The sequence below is a fragment of the Sturnus vulgaris genome, chromosome 8, assembly GCF_052056855.1.
Source record: "Sturnus vulgaris isolate bStuVul1 chromosome 8, bStuVul1.hap1, whole genome shotgun sequence".
NCBI classification, from domain to species: Eukaryota; Metazoa; Chordata; class Aves; order Passeriformes; family Sturnidae; genus Sturnus; species Sturnus vulgaris.
The window spans coordinates 28,897,063-28,918,291 of record NC_142250.1 but is presented as its reverse complement, the minus strand read 5'-3'; the positions used below and the strand labels follow the sequence as shown (position 1 = coordinate 28,918,291).

Below are 21,229 nucleotides of genomic sequence, written 5' to 3'. Positions count from 1 at the left end.
AGAGATTGGTCTTAAGGCACTTGCCCCTTCAAATGATTGCTCATTTTAGGTACTGAATTGACAGAGTTCCCTCTTTCCCCACGTAGAAACCTCAGGTCAGACCTTATTTTAGAAGGTGAATTGGAGGTTGTTTTAAAAGGTGAGCTCTGACATGACTTTATTTTCTGAAGTCTGAGAAAGCACAGGTTTGCAAATGCTTCCATACTGCTTTCCTAAGCAGAGACAGCTCTTTTGTTTCCCAATAGCATGATGTGGTTGGTCTCCCTGAATGCAAGTTAAAGCAGAAATCTAAATCAGCTCTGAGAGAAGAAATTGCATTAGTGTAATTAGAAGTATTCAGTGATCCTTTTCTGGTTCTCTAGGTACATGAGCGGACAGAGTAGTAAACAGAAAGCAGAAAAATTCCTGCGTGCATGATGATGCAAGAGTGTGTTCAGCTTCTGGGTAATACACTACATTGTTCCCTGAATAAGACAAAGGTGGAAGATGCTGTTCCTTTGCATGGCACCAGAGGAAAGCAGTGGCATGAATTTCCCTCTCTGAGATATTTAATTGCACACCAGCAAGAACCAACTCAGTGGGACAGTTCTCAAAACACTGCAGCACCAAAGACTTATCTACAGAGGGCATCTATCTCCTTAATATCACACCCTTGGAGATGGAAATTATTTGATTCTTTTTTCATTTAAATTCCTTTCAAGGGGAATGTTGCCAACTCCCATAGATCTAGTGTTTACTGAGAAATTAAAGTTGTCATTTTTAGTCTCTCAAATGTCAGTGAGAGTTAAGGAAAAGGCTGGTTTGTTTACAGATATTTTTAGCATGATGGTGGAGAATAGCCAGCATTAAAAAGTTCATTTTTCCTAATCATTCTCACATCCCATGATGAAAATTGAAATAAAAGAGATTTCTCTCCAGAAAGATACGTAAGATTTTGTCAAATGACCACTGTATCCAGGTCATTAAGATGTCCTCAATGACTGCTGGTGATGGCAAAAATTCATGAAGAATGCATGTGCTTTGAGCATATCCAGAGAGAGGTGAGTCCATCAGTTTATTAATTGTGCTTTACAGCCTGCTGGAGCACGAACTGCCCCTTGCAGTGACAAATCCACTGCATAACCTCCACTGGGTTATCCCAAGAAATATGAAGATTGGAAACCCCAGCCCAGATCATCAGCTCTCAATGACTGGCATAAGGGAAGTCTCTCTGAGCCTCAGAGACTGGCTACAAGCAGCCCTGCAACCCAAAGAAGCACCTGCCCATCCTTTTTGCAGTCTGTGTTATCTGCATGCTGGGCTCCAGCTTATATAATTTAACTGAATAAATATTTCATCAGCCATTTTTCTCAGAGGAGGGATGGCCTGTCCCAGCTCACAGGGAGGGTGGTGAAAGATGACACTAATCTAAGCAAGACAATTCTCTAGAAGTTGTGGTGGGAGAGGGCACTAGCAGATGGATTAAGAACCTCATTAAGTCCTTATTCAAAATTTTACTTCCTTTTAAAAAAATACTCTCAGAAGCTGCCTTTTAAGTCACTTAAAGGAAGAAACTGCAAGAGAAAAGCAGAAAGACTGAAAAAGAGAAAAGACTGAAAATGATGTATTATTCTGAAGGAATATTGGTTAATTTTGGCTCATTAATTACTTTTGTTTTAAAGGACTGCTATGTCTTTGAGAGTTGAGATACAGCCTATGTACCAGAATCCTTTCACCTGCCAACCCAATGCAACAGTTTGCATTCATCTACTACAAATGAGGCTTTAGGCTTAAAAGTAAGGAAAATTATTAGCCATGATGGAAACACCAATCAGGAGTCCATGGACACAATTCCCTGAATTTAATGGCTCTTATAGCAATGCCAAGACACCCAGGTGTGAGACATTACTGTTCTATTTCCAGAAATTAATAAGAAACTCTATGATCCACCAGGAAAAAAAAAGATGTTACTTGCTGAACTGTAACAATTCAGGCTGTTTAACTTCCATCCTGAATCCTTCTTGGAGACCTGCCAGAATCTCTTGATAAAACAGTTACTCAAAATGTTTGTGTAGAGAAAAAGATACTGGAGCATGATACACATAGTCCTTGTTTACAATACAAACAATATATGTTTTGTAAGCAAGGTTTCCTCATGATGATGGAATGATTTAACTAAGAGAAGAAGGAGATGCAACAGATATAAACATTATTTATTTTAATGGCTGAGACATCCTGAGTTCACTCTGCCTTGTGCACTGAAGTCACTGTGATGAGATTGAAGGGTTTTCTTTTGCAAAGAAAAGATTCTGATCCAAGCAATGAGGAAGCTGAAGGCTGAAGCAGCAATTATCTTCAGGGGTAGTAGGTCTTTATTTGCCTGGCAGATTGCAGCATCCTTCCATCAAAGTGCATCCACAGGGAGAGATTTTCATGCAGTGCTTTCACATTCTACCTGCATTGTTCCTGTAAGGCTTTACCAGTAACTCCTGAATTAGCTATTTTTAGGGAACTCAGAGCAATTCTACTTAAAATGGGACTCTGATATTGTCTTTACTCCACACTCCTGCTGTGCATCTGGGTTCTGGGATGATTTGGTTGTCTTGCTACCAATAAACAGTTTTGGATGCAACACGTTTCTCATTTTCATAAATAAAGATTTCCATAGATCTGAAAAGAGTCAGCTAATCAAAATCCTTATCAGGTATATTTGCTCACTTGAACTGTATTAGTAATTAGTAATTAGGGTACTTAGTAATATACCTTGCACATATATATTGATACCTTTGCAGTCTTGGTCCCATGATAATCCTCCCCAGTTCTGCTGGTTGAGCCCATCGTAAAATAGGAAAAAACGTGGCAGAAGGAACTCTCTACTGCAGGAAAAGAAAAGTACAGAAAAATAGAGAAGGTTACAGTAAAACTGACTACAAAATTTCCAAAAGTTTTTCACTTTGGCCATTTACACAGGACTGAATCCTGAGGGTTCTTGCATACAACATGAAGCTATCTTTGCAACAGACTTTTGTCATAACATGGATATAGACAAAAACAAACTTATCTCCTTGATCACTAGCAGAGTGATCAAGTTTAGTTTCAGCACAAAGACTGAAAGAATGAGGATCTCCTCACTGGGACCAAGGGAATTTTTTTTGATCAGTAGGTTGGTTTTATTAACCATAACAGTTAAAAAATTATATTTTATTATAAGCAATATACATTATTATATATATTATATCACATATTATATCTTATATCTTATATCTTGTATCTTATATCTTATATCTTATATCTTATATATTATATATTATATCTTATATATTATATGTTATATGTTATATATGATATATTATCTATTATATATTTATTATATTATCTATTATATATTTTATATTTTATAATGTATAATATCTTATAATATGCATTATTAATATATTGTTCTATATTATTATTGGAAGATGATAAGATAGATAAGATAAGATAAGATAAGATAAGATAAGATAAGATGAGATAAGTAACATATTCGTTGTTGATTTTACAATTATTAGTGATGGTAGTGTTTGGTTGGTTTATTTTCTCCTTTTTAAGTGAAAATGCATCAGAAAAAAAGCAAAAGTATGGAATGACACAAAAGAAGGGCTTGATGGATGCTCTACTTTCTTCCACCCATGATAAACAGACAAGTTTACTGGGTAGGGCTTTGCTGAGTGAGAACTAATTAAACAGCTTTGGAGTCTTGGGGCATGTGTGCAATTAAGAACCAGTTAACGTTCTGGTCCATCCAGGATGTGCTGATCTGTACAGGGTCATGTTGCCTTGTCGAGTTTGGGATTTGTACTTCACACCAGTGTTGCACCAAGACTCTTTGGAAACTCTGCCTATACAAGGAATGCAGAGCAACAGTCCCTGTCCCTGGTTCTAGATCCTCTGGGAGGACTTTGGGAACATTGTTGTTGATGTCTGTGGGAGTAGGACCGTGTCCTGTGACCTTACCAAGTTTCCTATGCTTCTCATTCTCCCCTCATTTAAAAACCACTTATGAAACTTTACTCAAACTTTCCAAATAATTTTGCTTTTAAATATAACCAAGCCTGGGAAAATTTCTTTTCATAATGGGAAATTTGGGAAAGTTTTATCTCTGCGAAAAAAAATACCAAAATGAGACAATAAAATGCAAGCTGTTATAAACCTTCACTCTTGTGTTTCTGTTAGCAACTGTTGTAATGACAAAAACAAAACTAAGGAACTATGGGAAAGGGATACTTCCAGATATGAAGGAGGACATCACAAGGAAGTCATTTTTATTTTTCATGGGTTGGGATTCATGAAGCAAGAATATACATTTGTAGACTGGTGGGAAAGCATTTTGAGGGGCTGTGACGAGATGGATGCACAGCACAGGGGACCGAGGAGCAGGAGGAACTGGGGGCTGTGACATGAGGTTTTTTTCCATTGTTAGGCATCTTGCTTGAATAAGCAGCTGTCAGCACCCTGGGTAATTTCTAGGGACATTGGTTGGGCACAGGGTAAAATTAAAACCCCACTTTTGACCTCCAAAGACTGAGATGTTCAGGTTCTTAGGGCATAACATTTTGACTAATATAAATAGCCTTGGAGATAACAGTCAGTGTTTCGTCTCCACCTGGGGAAATTCAATGATTATTTGAAGAGCTTTTTTTCATTTTATTTTGTTCTGCCTTCAGGAGAAGGACCTAATCCTGCTGTAGCATTTATTTAATATGACTCTTTTAACATGAGTTCTTGCAGCTTTCATGTTCGTTTGAGATTTTAAAATGTTAAAAAAAAACAGTGTAGAGCCTTTTATTCCCTTTGTCAGCATGAGAAAAAAAAATCATTAGATTTAGAATTCTAAATGAGAAGATATATCAAGGAGAAAATAGGCCACCAGTCTAAAGAAAAAGGATGTGATATTTATGCTCTTGGAAGGACTGTAGAAAAAAACTAAAAACATTCCTCATACACAAACCCTTTAAGGCATTATGAATAGATCTTTTGAAATTAATCTGAATTGAATTCAGACTTTCAAATTCCAGCCTGAGGTGACTTGGATTTCTTTGTTAAGTATATTTAAACAAAATTCTTTTTATGTTCTCCTAAACTAACAAGAATGAGAAAAAAAAATTAGAAATGTGCAATTGCAAATTCTTTTGACCCTAAAGGTTTTCAACTCTGTTTTTAAAGAAAATCTTGCTCTTCTCCAAAACTGAAGACTGAGAGAATGACAGGAGCTCCAAGAACAGTGGTTTTGTATAAATGGATGACCTTTTCATCATCACTTTTTTCTTGCTAACTTGGACTTTCTTTTCCTCCAGGACCAGATGGAGTGAAAGAACTGTTATTCTGGCCCTGTGAGCTCTCTTTCCCTGGGTTCCCACAGTGCTAGAGGTAATTTTGCACACTGGCTGCAGGCCACTGCAGTGTCCCCCAGGCAGTCAGGGTACCCCCTCCTGCTCCACTATGGAGCATGGGATGGGGAATGGGGTCACTGCCACAAACTCCTGCTCTCACATGTTCAAGGACTGAGTTCTGCTCCATCTGTCCCATCAAAGCTGCAAGCCTTGCCCTCTCCAAATAACCAGCAGAACACTTTGACATGCTGCAGCAATGACAAGCAAATCCTCCAAAGGATTCAAAGGGCCTGTTCATCATCTCAACATCATTGCTGCAGTCTAATCTCAGCCTGCATTCTTCTGTCCAGGAGGAAAGCTTTATAGTGGGATTTCCTGACCAGAGAAGTTATGTCACCTAATTTTGGATGTCAAAGATTGTTTTTTGCTCCAGTCCTGTACTTCATTGTAATGTACCCAAAATCAAGAGCTCAGAGATAAAGAAAGGAGATATGGTGTTTGAAGAAGGTGATTTCTTTCAAATGATCTCTGCCTGCACCTCTCCATTAGCTGCTGGATCATACCCATCTGATGGAGACCCAAAACAGACCTAATCTGGTTCCGAATTAGAAGCCAATGGTTCAAGGGTCTCCACAAATCACACTCCCAGAAGGAACTGGAAATCTAGCAGCAATAAGCCTTCTGCGTCAAATCGAGAAGGAATGGTGACTTTGATGGGATTAAAGCTGGATTCAAAATGTTTTCTCTGTTCTCTGAATTGGATATTGTTCCTCCTTTTGCTACATACCAAAATGTCCACGGAATCCCACTAGCCCTGGATCTTTTCTGATTCTTTTCCCAACTGATTTTTTTTAAATTATTTTAATTTAAAGTGATATCTCCCAACATCTTTCTTTTGAGTTCAATTAATGGATATGATTAGTTGAATTGATTGTTATTATTGTAGGACTTTCTGTTATTTGTTGAAAGCATTTGACTTGAAATCCTAGAACATTGCTTAGGGACTTTTAATCATTCCTTTTGTGTCCTAGTTCTTAAAAGCTTTCAAAGAATTTTGTTTTTCAGATGACTCAAAAAAAATTCACTTTCTCCTACCAGATGTATGAAAAAAGATTCTTATGTAGTCCTTTTTCTGGGTTTAACTGTGTTATTTTTATTTATTTTCTTAAGATCAAAATAAAGAGTGCTTTTAAAAATACATATTAATATAAATGTCTTTAGTTGCATGGAGGTAGAACCTAAAACTAAATAAGTTTTAGTAACCCGAAACTTCTTTTTCCTGCTATTTTCTATGTGACAGTTGCAAACCCTTGATGAAAGAGCATAAGAAACTAGAAACAGAGACAGAGAGAGTCTCTCTGGCATCTCATCCCCAGAGTTTGTGTTACAGCTTTCTGTGGGAATATATACCAGAGAGATGAACAAATCTGTGTTTTATTCTGTCACCATCCATTGGGAAACCTCTTCACTAATTTAAGAGCCTCAGAGAGGTTCACAAGACTGAAAAGAAATATTTGGAGGGATTTTCTCACATGTGCAGCAGAGGTATTTTATCATACCAAGAACTGCATGCTGCTCTACATTTGATGTCTTGAATATTAAAGATACACACATTACAGGCCGTTTGTTCATAGTGTGACCACACACATATTTTTCCTGCTTGAGCAGGAGATTTTTTTTTATTGAAGGTGCGTTTGGATTACAAGCAAAATTGACTTTCTCTTAATCATAAAGTACAAATTGAAGTTGAAATGTTTCAAAACTTGACAAGTTTCAAAAGTACTAATGAAGAAAGAGAGTAAAAAAAATTAAAAGTAGTAATTATTGAAACCATATATTGCACAAAAGTTCTAAGCTAAATTTTAATAAACAACGAACTAATTCAAAATAAAGAAATGGCTGCTCTTAAGGTGAAAGTTATATTTAAGGATTACTATAATAAGAATTACTATATATAAGTTATGTATAAGGATTATTATAATAAGGATTACTTCAATGATATTATTTCAATGTATAATAACCAATCCTTATTTATGGATGGACTAATTAAGATGCTGAAAGAAGATGTCTGATATTAAATGGAAAATGGAAAAATAAATCAAGGAAAGTGTCTGAGAAATATCTCTGAAGAATTAACAGATTTGAGATTGACCCAAAATTCCTCTTATTTTGTCAGTATTGTTGTTTGCTGTTGTTGTTGCTATTAATTTTATTTTGTTTTGTTTTATTATTTTATTTTTAGTGCTTTCCACTCAATTTGTGCTAAACCCATACATTAAATCTTCTGAGAAGTCTATTTTAGAATGGGATGAATGAATCCATGGAGCTGCCATTCCGGGAACCCTAAAGGACAAGCAATTATTTCTCTGATGGGATTTTAGGTCTCTGACCCCTTTGTGAGCCACCTCTGGAAGGAGAGCATTCCCATCACGTGCACACACAGGTAACTGTGAGCAAAGCAGCATCTGCCAGCTCCAGGTGATTTATGAGGATGTTATTTGCCTGGGTAAGTGCAACTGTGGCAGTGCAAGTGCACTTTATGCTTATTTATATTCATGCAGTACATTTACACAACACCAGGGACCCTGTCTCAATACAGTACAGGACTACATTTGACAACAGCTGTTGAACAAAGTGTGTGACCTAAGACCAGATGTACAGAAAAATGTGAGTACCCAGGTCCTCCAAGACATCTCTGAGGTGCTGCCTAACACAGAAATCTCTCATTCCTATTTGTTGAAAAACCTTAAGAAATGAAGCTCTGAAGCTTCTCCAAATGCTGGTCTAGGACATGTGAGCTGCTGAACACATGAGCAAAACCAAAACATTCCTGCCCAACCTATCTCAGAGCAGGACTCCCACCTGGGGCACCTCACCCAAGCTTTCCCATTTCTCTCCTCATCAAGAGTCAGGCTCAAGCCCTGGCTACGTTCAGAGCAGGCAGGGTGAGATGCTGGATCTGGGGTGAGTCCTTTTGTATTCCTGGACAAGAAGAGCTACACAGAATGTGAGCCTTAGCCACACATCTGACATCTGAGCTGCTGGCAGATAAAATTAAGTCCACATTTACCTACTCAGTGCTTCTACCAGCATATGGCAGCTGCCCAACAGAGTGTGGGTTTGTAACTCTCATTTTTTCCTTACACATTTTACAGACAATTGGGTGCCTAATTCAGGAAGCTAGAAGCACACAAATAAGGTTAAAAAAATTAATTTATGGGGCCATACCTACAGATCATTCACTGCTTTCCTAATGTTCTAGAAGCACCAGAATTGGTCTGTCTGCACTGATTTTAAGGCAGGAGCTCTGGAGTTCAACTACAAAACCTGCCTGTAATCACAGCCCTTCGCTGTGCTCATTGTGCCCTCATTACTAGAGCCAAAAATCTGCATGGCCAACGCACATCAGCTGGCCCTGTTAAGCCTCCCTGCAGAAGAGCTGTTCAGAGTGAGGTCAAGTAGTGGTCTCAGACAGAACCACAATATTCCGAGTTCCTTAATTCCTACCCCATAAAACATCATTGTGCAAGAGAACGGCATGTCCAAGATAGCTCTCAGCCTTCTGAAAAAAGGTCTTAATGAGAAAACCAAGAGTCCCTTCAGTGGAATTACATTTGAAAATGGAAGCACAGCAAGGCAATTTGCCTCAGTAACTAATTTCTGATGTCTGTAACTAGAAGCATCAATACTTTAGCAGCCACTGCTTTAGATAATTGGAAATTAGGATGATTCCCTCACTGGTGTAAAGGCTGACTCAGCCTGGATTTCCACACTGTGGGCTCCTTTCTAGTGTCAAACTGAAAAGACTTGTGGAAGGATTTTCTACCCATGAATCAGAGGAAATAATTCATTATTGAGTTCAACCCAGAAAAAAATCTATTGCAAAAGCAAGAAGAGGTAGGGGACTGTGTTTAAACTGAGCAAAGGTTGCTCAAAGTTTGCTTAAAAAAGAAAAGCTTAAACTGTTCTTGCCCTCTCAACCATCAAAAGTTCATTAGTGTTGCCAAGGTAGCCTGAAAACTTCAGGGTGCACAGTGTCTTAATTTGGTTATATCTGCACACTTTTGGTAAGCTATGTTATCTCTTAGCAACTTGCCCTGTTTATTATCATTTCAGAGAGTGGAAAACACTGCACACAGTGGCAATGTGTGAAGCAGTGTGAGTTCTAGAGTGATATTTTTCAGAGGATATATGAACTTTTCCATCAGATTTTAGTACATGAAAGTTCAAACCTTATGTTTCCCTAGGATTTTGATAGAGAGGCTGAGAAAGCTTGCAAACCGCAGATTATTTCTTTCTTAAAGCACAGAGAATTCCCTTAGCAGTATAAATCGTTATTATTAAAATGCAGGTAATCAGCAACATAGCCTCTAAGGAAACCACAATGTCAGACACACTTTCAAAGTACTATAAAACTGACACACTTACTGCTCTTACAGTCCTGCCTTTTTGAGGCAGCAGAGCAGAAGTGCAGACACAAGGCTAGGTAGCAGTTTCTCTTCTTAGAAGTATTCAGGGCTGCAATAGAGCACGTTTTTCTTCCTTCTGCAGCTTTCTTCCTGCAGTCTTTGGCTGCGACAATGGCAGCACATCTCCTGCCCAGAGGGAGGCCTGGAGAAGCTGTGTCCAGAGTGTTCCCACTCACCCAAAACCGAAGCTGCGTTCTGGGTATTTCAGTGAGATACTCAGAGCACGCACTCAGAGCAGCCTCAGCAGGGATGGGAACCATCAGTACTGTTCCCTCTGTTCTCTTTTTCTACTACTTTATTATTCACCTCTACCTTACACCATGATTTGCAGATTTGCAGTTTGGCCTGGGGGACTGTCTTGCTGTCTTGCAAGTTAATGAAATTTTGCACATTGACAGTTTTCCTCTTGGGCTGCTGAGATCTGTAATACACAAACACGGATTTACCCAGAGGGAGGAGGCAGCCAGAGGTCAGTGTCCTCCACACTCGCTCGTCTTGCAGAACCATCTGCTTAAAGTCACATCACAAGCAAGGGGCTGTGCACATTAATAGTGGCTTTTTCCAATAATGAAGGGACCCCACTCTAGCACAGGTGTCTGCACACTTACTGAGGAGCTAGAGCAAAGAATACCCTTCCAACATGAATCTGCATGGTCTGGTTTAGGATCAGGAGTCTTTTCCTATCATCCCAATTGCTCCCTGGATTTTGTTTTGCTGGCATTTCACAGAAGACACCTTGATCATCATTGGCATTTCAACTATAATACAAATGGTATTGCAAAAAATTCAAGAATAAATTGTTCTCCACATACAAGTGACATAAATTTGAAAAAGTCACAGTTGAAGAACAATTTGCACTAAAAAGAATCCTCTGCTCTTTTTTTAATGAGCATTATCTGGATGACTGTCTAGATACATATTTAAAGTAAATATTAAATTATTTCTCATTACTTTATACCACATTCTCTTTTCTATCTGCAATGAAGTAACTGCGTTTTCCCTTTATAATTTCCCCTTCCTCTCATGTTCAAGAGAGATTTGAAAGCATCTAAGAGAATTTGCTTAATTGTAAGTTTAACTCCAGCAATTTTTCAATCTGTCTGCCTCCATCTTAGTATTTATAAAACATTAGCCATGATAGACTTTAGATTCAGTTCATGCATTTTTGGACCCTACGTTTATCAAATTAAGGAATACAATAAACAAAAATACTACTCCTTTAACAGTTTCTTGTTCCTATAATCCTTATGATTTTGCTAGCTGTCACAAAAGCAATACTCCCACAGAAGCTGAGGTAGGAGAAAAAAGACAAAACACTCCACCAAGCATAACCCAAGGGTAGTGGATGTTACCACTGCCAAACAGAGCAGACACTCTTTGCAGAGAAATGTACTGCCATAGATGCTGCAGGTCTCTGATATTGTGGTGAGAGCAGACCTTGCTGTAATGCTGATAAAATATACTGAGAACATGAGAAAAAGATTTTCATACCAGATGGCCTCCAGTACATCAGTGCAGGGCTTTAAAGCTCACTGAAAAGCTCTGAAATCAAGGACCACTGCATCAAGCTGAGGACTGCTCATTCCCAAGGTTATTGCAGAGAAATTTCAGTCCAAACCTGGCTGATGGCTCCCATGTGGTCTCATGTAAGTTGTCTCCAGGGAGTCCTGGCTGCTTTGGCCAGTCGGGTCTTGGGAGCAGCCCTGTCTTCACCCACTGCTGTCTGCATTGTCCTCCTGAAACCCAGCTTTCTGGACTATTTTGGCAATGCCCCTTAGCATGTTATTATTTTTCCAAAACTAAGAGAGGAGATGAGCAAATCCCACAGACTTTTCAGCATTAGAACCCTGCATTTTCTGGTCTTCCTCCTGAACCATAAGAAGGAAGAAATTCTTTATGGTAAGTGTTGTAAAACACTGGCACATGCTGCCCAGATACATGGTAGGTGCCCCATCCATGGAAAGAGTCCAGGTTTAGGATGAACAGGGCTGATCTGGCTGAAGATGCTCCAGTTCACTGCAGGAGAGGTTGGACTGGATGGCCTTTAAAAGTCCCTTCCAACCCAAAGTATTCTATGATTCTCTGGCATGCTCCCTTGAGTGTCCCAAAGGCTACATCCTCTGGTCTAAATGAGCACACATTCCATGTGCACTGCAGCATTACATTAATCCAGCAGGGATGGAGTATGGGCCAAGTTCCACGTGGGAGTTACAGAGTTATGCTCGAGGGAATATGGCAAGATCCAGATTTACATCAATGTTCTTAGTGTTATTCAAGCTTTGCAAAAGCAGGATTCACTGTTTTATTTCGAGAGGAGATGCCTAACAAAATCAGGCTTTTAGCTGAAATTTTATATTGAAGCATCATTATTGCATCTCTAAAGAACAGTTCTCATTAAGTGAAAGAATGAACGGACAGATGCCCTAATAATAGCTTGATTTGAAGTGCAAAGTGTGTTGAAGTACTCAGCATGCCATCTTCTAATCAGGAATGAAGGTTTTAATGCAAGGCTTCCTGACAATCACAATTTTGTAATGCTTACATAAATGGCTCTGTAGATGTGTGTATGTTTTTTTAATTTACTGCGTGGGTAAAGGAATCTATTTCCTAGTGATGCAAAACAGGGTCTGACAACAAATGCAGCAAGGGCTGTGAAAAGATTGAGATGATCACATCAGAAAGCCCCCTCATTTACAGAAATATCTTGTAGTCTGGAGCACTCGCCTGCACCCTGAAGTAGCCTCCTTGCCCCTTGAACTCTTAGGGACAGTAAAAGATCCCATGAGTTCAAGTTACCTTTGACTTTGTGTCCTCAGGAGACAGTCAGAGGCACAGAAAGTACACACAGACTAGGCAGATGTTCTTCATCTCACCTTTAAACACACCTTTTTCTTCCCCGCCCCTCTCTAGATAATTGCAATTTATTTAGAAAGTTGTTGCAAAGACCATAGCCAAAACAAGAAATGATTTATGGTTCTTCCCTCAGCCACACTTAGCTGCACTGTCAGGCCTCTCAAACTGCTGAAAAATTAGAAAAAAAGAAAAAAATTGCTCTTCATTTCATTGTGCCAATGGGACAACCAATAACAAAAGGGAAAATAGGATAGATATTGCATCCCAAAGTATTTTCCAGCTCCATTTCTTCTAGGCTGATCAAAGATCATTCCTGAAGTCATGTCCATCTTAATTCACAAATATTCTAGCATTCCTCTAAGGATGAAAGGAGCATGATATCTGCCAGATGGTCTTACCACTAAAGTAGCTCAAGAAAAATCTGTGGCAGCTCCACAATTCTTCTGGTTGATAATTAGTCAGGAGGAGAAGTCTGGCTGCAGGGTCTTTGATCCATGAACATATTTGTAGTAATTAGGGTCATGGCAATTCCTGTAGCTAATGCATTTTAAAAGGACAAAGTCAGTAACCCCTGAGTAATTGGGGCTGTTACTGAGTAAATTACATGCTTTGGAGCAATGACATTATATCAATTATGTGGGGTGAAATCTAGAGGTGAATGTTTGTAGGAACAAACAAGAGCTCCATCAAAACTTGGGATAAACCACCACAGGTTTAGTCCAAAATCCCAGATCCGGACAGTTTATTGCTCACCAGTAACTCGAGTTCAGGGAGGAACTGAACTCCCTGGAAAAGTCACATCTGAAGGCACTCCAAGCCACAAAGTGAAGCCACGTGGCAGCAGAGACCATTTCTGCCAACACAAGAGGGGAAGGAGACTGGCTAACCCAAACCTCTCCTCTGGGGGTGAAAGGCTGGTTTTGGTGAAGTCTGGAAGGAGAAGGAAAGAAGGAAGCACCACATTTGATCCCAAAATAACACACCAGTTCAGGATGTCCCCCTGGGCACAGAGTTGCACTTCCACCCTTCCAAAAGAGTAATTGCAAGAGTAACCAGGACAAGGTGTACAGCACTAGTGGCTCACCTTCAACTCCCTGCTGAAGTACATGCTGAATAGAAGAGCAAGGAAATAATCCAAAATAATCCTGCCAAAGAACAATTATGTCTCCAAAAACATAGTTCTACAAAGAAAATAATAATGCCCTTGTTAAGAGATTTAATCAAGCCACCCCAGCAAGGCACTATCAATATAAAACAGCATACATTCCCATCATTCCCACCCACAGACCCTGTTTTCCTAAATATTTGCAGATAGACGAAATAGTGCCAGAGTCCCTTTCATAGATTACAAAAAAAGTCACCTTTTTTCAAGGATTAATTATTTACTATACTAAGGAGAAATTGCAGCAGCCAACAATTGTCTTATTCTCCCAAGTCTTATTCACAGTAAAGATGATATTGTATGGAAATTTAACTTGTATAATTATCACTGTATGCTGCCTCAAAGGGTTCCAGTGCACTTTAGAAATAGTCCAATGTTGGTTCAGGTATGAGCCAAACCCCTCTGCATCTGCACAGAAATCACCACGGCTTTTCCTCACTGTTCAGGTACAGCCCCGGCTGGAAGTGGTCCGGAGCACTGGCCAGGATTCAGGGCCATGATTCCAGCACAGGAGCATTGCTCCAGGGCCCCCATGCACTTGGACCCTGCAGCACTCTCTGCTTGCTGTGCCACAGCAGGTGAGCACACACACTTCAACAAGCCATTCCCATCTCTCACCACATGACAACTAACTATTGCTCTGTGGGCAGCCACTCCACTACCTAGGATTTAAGGCACATGACTTCAGCTGCTCAACATTTATTTTTTTTCAGGGCCTGCAGCAGAGCTCTATTTCTTCATCTCACATATTTCTCACCACCCTGGAAATTTTCAGGCAGAAGGCAGATGCCTGAGGAAATATCGCTGCATGATATGCAGTGAAGTGAAAATGGAATACTGTATACATAAATACTTAGAAACATAAACACATAATGTAGGAGATGTTTCATTACTTGTGTATAGCTCATTGACTGACAATAAGTTATTGATCTATTATACTTTGAAAGCATCTTTTTACTTACATAAACTGTCCCCTTCTGACTGGGACTGAGCACATCTATTTTCCCCAGTGAGTACAGGCTGTGGTTTAAAGCAGAATGGATCATCCTGGGCCCATCCCTGCCCTGGTCTGTTGCAGTGGTTGTGTTTTGCTCTGGACTTTACCTCAGAAAACTGGTGACCTAATGGGGTTGGTTCAGAGTAGCCCATATTCTTCTCTCCCCTTCTCTTTGCTGGTAGATTGACCTGCTGGCATTCACCTATGAAGGAGTCAGATAAAGACCCCTCAGGTTACAAATTACCCCCACAACTTCCATTTCCATCTCCCTGGGTTTTGGCATCAGATCTGAAAGAACAATGGCGAGATTTGACTTTACATACAGAAGGATCGACCAAAGTAAGGTCATTGTTTCCTCATTTTCCTTAATAGAACTAGTTTGAAGATAGTAAAAAAATCCCACGTCTGAATACTTAATATTCATAAGAGGTTTAGTCTTATTTCAACAACCTTGAATAAATGATAGAAAATGTGATAGCACTGTGGTCGCAGCTTATTCTAATGATCAAAGCACTTCATCATTGGGGAATAAATGTTCTACCTAAGCAAAAAGAAAACGTTAATCCCCAAACAAATTTATTACTTAGAAGAAAAATTCACTTAAAATTGTCCCATTAACTCTGGAAAAAGAAAGTAATTGGTTTATAATGTATCTCAGATTTTCAAACTATCCTGCAGTATATTTAGCTGAAACAGTTTGAGTGAAAACTGGGAATAAGCATTAGTTTCTGCAGTTTGAATAACATTGTGGAATTTTCCCAGCTGTACAGTGCAGTACACAGTACACCCTGTTCACAGCAGTTTGCAAGCTTCTTCCCTCTGAAATGACACATAAGCTGGGAAAAGAACTGACCTTCAGTTTAATTTACGACTCAGATTGATCTGTCTTCTCCATGTCAAAACCTTTGGTTTTTGACCTACCAACACAAACAGATCCTTTTCACATTACTCAACCCTGATATCTGCAGCTCCCGAGTGAAGTCACTACTCCTCTACCTGAGGACAGCATGCTTGGCAGATTTTTCACATCCTGGCAGGTCCTTTAGGCTCCGTTCCCACCTTAACAAACATTTTAAAGCTCTTTGTTCTAGAGAATCCCCTTGCCAGTGAATCCCAGTGATGCCCAAAAGCATGCACTGTCCTCAGCCTTCCATCTCCTGATCTCCTCCTAGGAGCAAGCATCTCATAGTGTTCCAGTCACGGAAATTAGATTTGCTTTTCTACTTCTCTTTATACAGGGGCGACATCTCTCTTGGAAATACCCCGTTCCTCTATTTTTCATTTTCTATTTCTCATATTCCAGCACCTGGGACTGGAGTGGTTTCCCCTCACATCTCACCTGGATTTCTATTTTCCATAGTGAGTCAGTACACTGAATTTTTATTTTTAATTTAATAGATCATATTTTGTGAAGGGGAAAGCTTTGCTACTGGAAAAAAATGGCAGGAGGATAATGTCTGAGATGAGTAGTGCAAATTCCTAAACACCTGCAAAATCAAAAAGTAAAGGTACAGTTCTGAATTTTAATCCCCCTTATGTATTGGGACTGAAATGATCCCATTTTTTATATAAAATGAGGGAAAAAAACTCCTACAGATAAGAAATGTTCATAACTCTATGAATATAGTTCTAGTCAGGATTTTTTTAATTAACAAGAGGATGGATGCACGGATTTAACTTGAGATTTTTGGCTACAGGAAAGATGGATTTGAAAGCTATCAGGGCAGGACTCTTTCATTCTTGGTATGTAGAGCACATATAACATGACCATGAACCCCATAGCAATGTAATATGCTAGTGAAAAATTATGGAATTGAGGACAAAATGAAATTATTCATTGTTGAGATGTACAGAATTTCCATAGTGCAGAAGACAGAATGAACAGTTCTTTACCACTCTTTTTCTAATCTAACCAAGCAGCTGCCGTGCTATTAATTTGAACTTACATCATATATTCCAGTTGATTTTATTATGTCTGTTGTTACTGATGATGATCTAACCTCCACTGTGTTTCTCTAGGATGAAAATATAGAAAGAGAGGAGCTGATACTCATGAGAACAAAGATAAATTAATGGAAATAAATTATCCAGTTTCATGTATCAAAGTTTATTGGAAATAAAAGCAAGAACATTTATCAAAAGGTCTGGAGAACATGTGATCCCTGACTGTCAGCCTGTATTCATTTACAGAAGATTTATCATTCTCAGGGGGCTTAATACATTTTTACAGTCACTTGACTAGATAGTCATTAATCATTGTACACTTTCAAGATCCTAACTAAACTACAAATTCAAAAAGTAATAATTAAAATCTTCTCAATTGTGTCCTTATGAGTCTTGATTCATAGGGCCACTTGGGGACATGCCATAGTTGTTAACAGGTTTGCTTATCTACCTGATTGGAGTTAATCATCTTTCTGAAAATCATCTGTACCTTTCAATTTCATTACATAAAAGCAAGATGGATCAAAAGACTGAATGAATTCACTACTTCCTTTTCACTGATTTTAATTGAATCTCTGGTGCTTTCAGTAAGAGCAAATAGTGTGACCACCCAACTCATAAATTGAGCAGCAGCCCTAGAAAATTAACAGCAAAAGGGGATGATTTCTGTACACAGAGAAAGTGAACAACCTGGGGTCTTTCTAACTTGGAAATTAAATAAGAATATACCTAGAGCTGCACCAGACTTACAGGCAATGTTGTTAAAATGCTTCCCAAGCATCCTTCCCTGGCTGTGCCCAGAGACAGGATACAGAGCTCTGGGGACCTCACTGACTTGTCTGTCTGTCTGCAGCCATCATTCCTGCAGAAATCCACCGTTCTGTTCCTGTACTGACCCAAGAATTAATCAAGAAGCGTTCTTCTTGACAATAAAGTTCTTAACTGATTTGCAATAAATTTTGAAGAACAATGGGAAAAGTTGCTGTGCTGACCTAGTTATTTTTTTTAAGCATTTTCTGTATTTTTTTCTCTATCTTTTCATATTTCCAAAGTGTTAAACTATCCTACCAACATTTGACTTATTTCAGCATTATCTTCCCTGATTCTCTCTCCAAGCAAAGAGGAAAAAATATCAGACATTATTATAAACATGAAACAAATTATAATCACTGCTGAAATCTGAAAAAAAAGGAAGCTGTTCTGTGCTACACACGAATAAAAGGCCTTTTCTATAATTAGTTTGCAGTGTAGAGAAGAAGCAAAAATAGAAAAAAAAAAAAAAAAACAGGAGCTCAGAAATTAACAAGAAGACACAGCATCTAATGGTGCTTATAGGCCAAAATCTTTGCAAAAGAGATTATTTTTCTTCTGGGCAGAAAGAATTGATGCATTGTTCAATTTTGTGTTAGGATGCCAGCTAAAAGCCAGTCCATCTGCTCTTTTTCACTCTTACTGGTACCTGAGGAGAACAGCTCAGGCATCACTGGAGTCTTCTCTTTTGGAAGATGCAGCTAAGAACCTGGGCACTCAAAAATCACTAAACCTGAAGCAAACTTTAGGCTTTCCAGAAGCATTTGTTTCATGCCAAATACAATTCTAGATGAATCAGCTTATAGTTCTCAAATGTCCATTGGAAATTCATGCCTGTGCTTGTCAGGCCAAGGGAAATTAAAAGCACCTCATGCAATCTGGAAAAGTCACTTCCCAGAAAACTTCTGATTACCCTGTTTGCTATACCACACCTGGCAGAGTCATACTCCTGAGCCAAGGGTCAACAATATGAAAAGAATTCCTTTCCTTTTGAGAGTTTCTTAATTATCCAAGGCCCATGGACAGAAATCTCTGCACCCAAACTGTTCCAGATCCTATAAGAAGGAACATGCAGTGCAAACTCAATGGATTTCAACTTTGTATATGTAATTGCCCTATTTTCCAGTTTCATTGCTCTGCTTGATTGCAATTAAAACACAAACACCACTTAGTTGCCTTTCTGGCATTACAGAGAGCCAACTTTTGGACTGATTTTTTGATTACTCACGTTTGTATGCTGAAGCCTAAAATTAGTTAAAGATTTTCAAAAACGTATCTTTCTGTGAGAAAATGTGCCAGATTAAATTTCTTTCATGGGAACACATTGATTTCAGTAAAACTGAGTATCAAAAATGGAAACAGAGCATAGGAGTTCTTGTACAATAATAAACCAAATTATGCAAATATAAATTCAGAGACAATATTGGAATAGCTGAGATACAAAGTAACAGATTTTCAAAAATGCTATTCTTGGTGATTCAAGATAAAAAGTGACATTTTTTCTGATTTTCTCAGGAAAGTAGGCATCTAGTCCCTTTCAGCTCTCTTGAATGCAAAGTTTATCAAGGCTCAATGATATTAGAGTTCCTACATTCATTACCATCCTCACACTACCTGGGATTGTTTGAAAAGCAAAGCCACTGCAAATAACACACTGGTACCCTAGATTGAGGCAAAAATGCACAAGACTCTTAGAAATCATTTAGCCTCAAGTGATAAAAAAAAAGGAATAGCTCAAATACTTTAAAAGATCTCACCAATATCTCTCCAGTTATCCCTTCTTTAGTCCATTTTGAAATGTATATCCATGTTTAATAAATACCCAACCATGTACTTGGTGCACAAGTACTTGTGTGGAAATCTACCCATGGAGTCAGAGTGATATGTAAAATTATACCTTACACATTGAGAAATTTATTCTAGAAGATCTTAACAAAGACAGTGTTTACAAACATATTTCTAAAATATCTGGTACATCCAAGTCACCACCTCAATGGGAGGAAGAAGGAACTACAGGTGACAAATACATTCTGCTTAAAAATGTTGTTTCAAACCTGCAATTATCCTTCATGAGGATGCAGATACTAATTTCTGTGTTTAGGGTTTGTGCTTTCCTTTTAGATTCTGTATTTGTCACTGACCTTGGGTTCAACAAGAATTATTTCTGCCTATCCAAAATCTATGCTGTGATAGCTTTACTTCCCAAGTTCTGCTCATCTCTCTATGTTAAGCTGCTGACACATACAAGGACAAGAAAAACCTCAGATTTGCAGAAGTCAATGATTTGATATTCTTTACATTCTCTTTTGCATAACCCTTTTGCATTGCTGTCAGTTTCTTACCAGCCCTTACTATATTTTCTTTCCAAGGAAATATAATTTCCAAGGAACACGTCCAAATGGCAAATATGGAAAATGAAACACACTGTCCAAAGAACAAGGTTAGCAGTGTTATAAGCTTCATATATTTTGCTCCAAATAGCAATTCACCACCAGCCTCCATGACCACCTGGGTTCTCAAGGAACCCTAGGAGCTCTTCCATTCCTGACACATTTGTCACTTGTGTTGGGTCCTTTTGTCATCTGGGCAGAATTTTCTTCACAATTAACCAGAGCAAAAATTCTAACAAAACACTCATCAGACAGGCAATGATGTCTGGTGGTCTAATCCTTCTAGACTGAACTGAGGAGGATTTCTGCTGCTAAAGGCAGTCTCTGGAGAGACCACTCAGTACCTTTTACAATTCATTCATACCATTGCATGACTGCACTGGAACTGAATTCACATGATACTAAGACCACTCAAAATATTTGGCAATTGTCCCCAGCAGGATCCTTAACAACCAGGCTGTGATGGTGCTTAATCACCCCGCTGAGAATCTTATTTGGCCACAAAACATCACTGCTTCCAGCTCAGAAAGGAAATTTAAAAAGTAATTTTAAAAAAGTGTTTGTACTTAAGGAGAAACAAAACTGTAACTATGCTGCTGCCTTTCCTGTTCAGTTCATAATGGGAGGTATGGAGTTTAAACAGAAGGAAATTTGAGAACTCAAATAGTTTGCCAAGATCTCTCTGCAAATACATTCTTTCTCAAAGCCATGACAATACAGCACACAAACACCTTGAGGAAATTCAGGAGCATCAGCTGCCACAATACATAGAATCACAGAGTTTTTTTATGTTGGAAAAAACTTTTAAGACCATTAAGTCCAATTGTTTATCCAGTACTACCAAGTCCAACACTAAGCCACGTCCCTCAGTGCCACATTTACACACTTATAGATACCTCCATGGATGGTCACACTGCCACTTCCCTGGGCAATCTGTTCCAGGGCTTGACAACCCTTTCAGAAAAGAAATTCTTCCTAATAGCCAATCTAAAGCTTTCCAGGTGCATCTTGTGGCTATTTCCTTTTATCCTACCACCCCCATCTCATTGCAACCTCCTTTCAGGGCAGTACATTGGGCACCAAACCACATCAGGAAAATTATTTATCAAAAAAGTAATTCAGGAAAAGAAAATGTTCCTGCCAACATAGCAGAGAAACAGTTAAGGTGCAGGAAGGAGGAGCCCTGGATACAAATTGAGATCCACATTAATTCTCTTGCTCTTGCCAGTACCCTTCTTGTGTTATCAGAATCTTTG

General features: G+C 38.8%; 1 long non-coding RNA gene across 1 annotated transcript in view; it reads right to left on the bottom strand.

Annotated features, from left to right (window-relative positions):
- The window catches only part of LOC148223044 (uncharacterized), a 99,187-nt gene that overhangs the window by 66,583 nt on the left and 11,375 nt on the right, over nt 1-21,229 (bottom strand). The window contains exon 3 of the long non-coding RNA XR_015805190.1: nt 2,764-2,855. This is a non-coding gene — a long non-coding RNA (uncharacterized LOC148223044). The remainder of the gene's footprint in view (nt 1-2,763; nt 2,856-21,229) is intronic.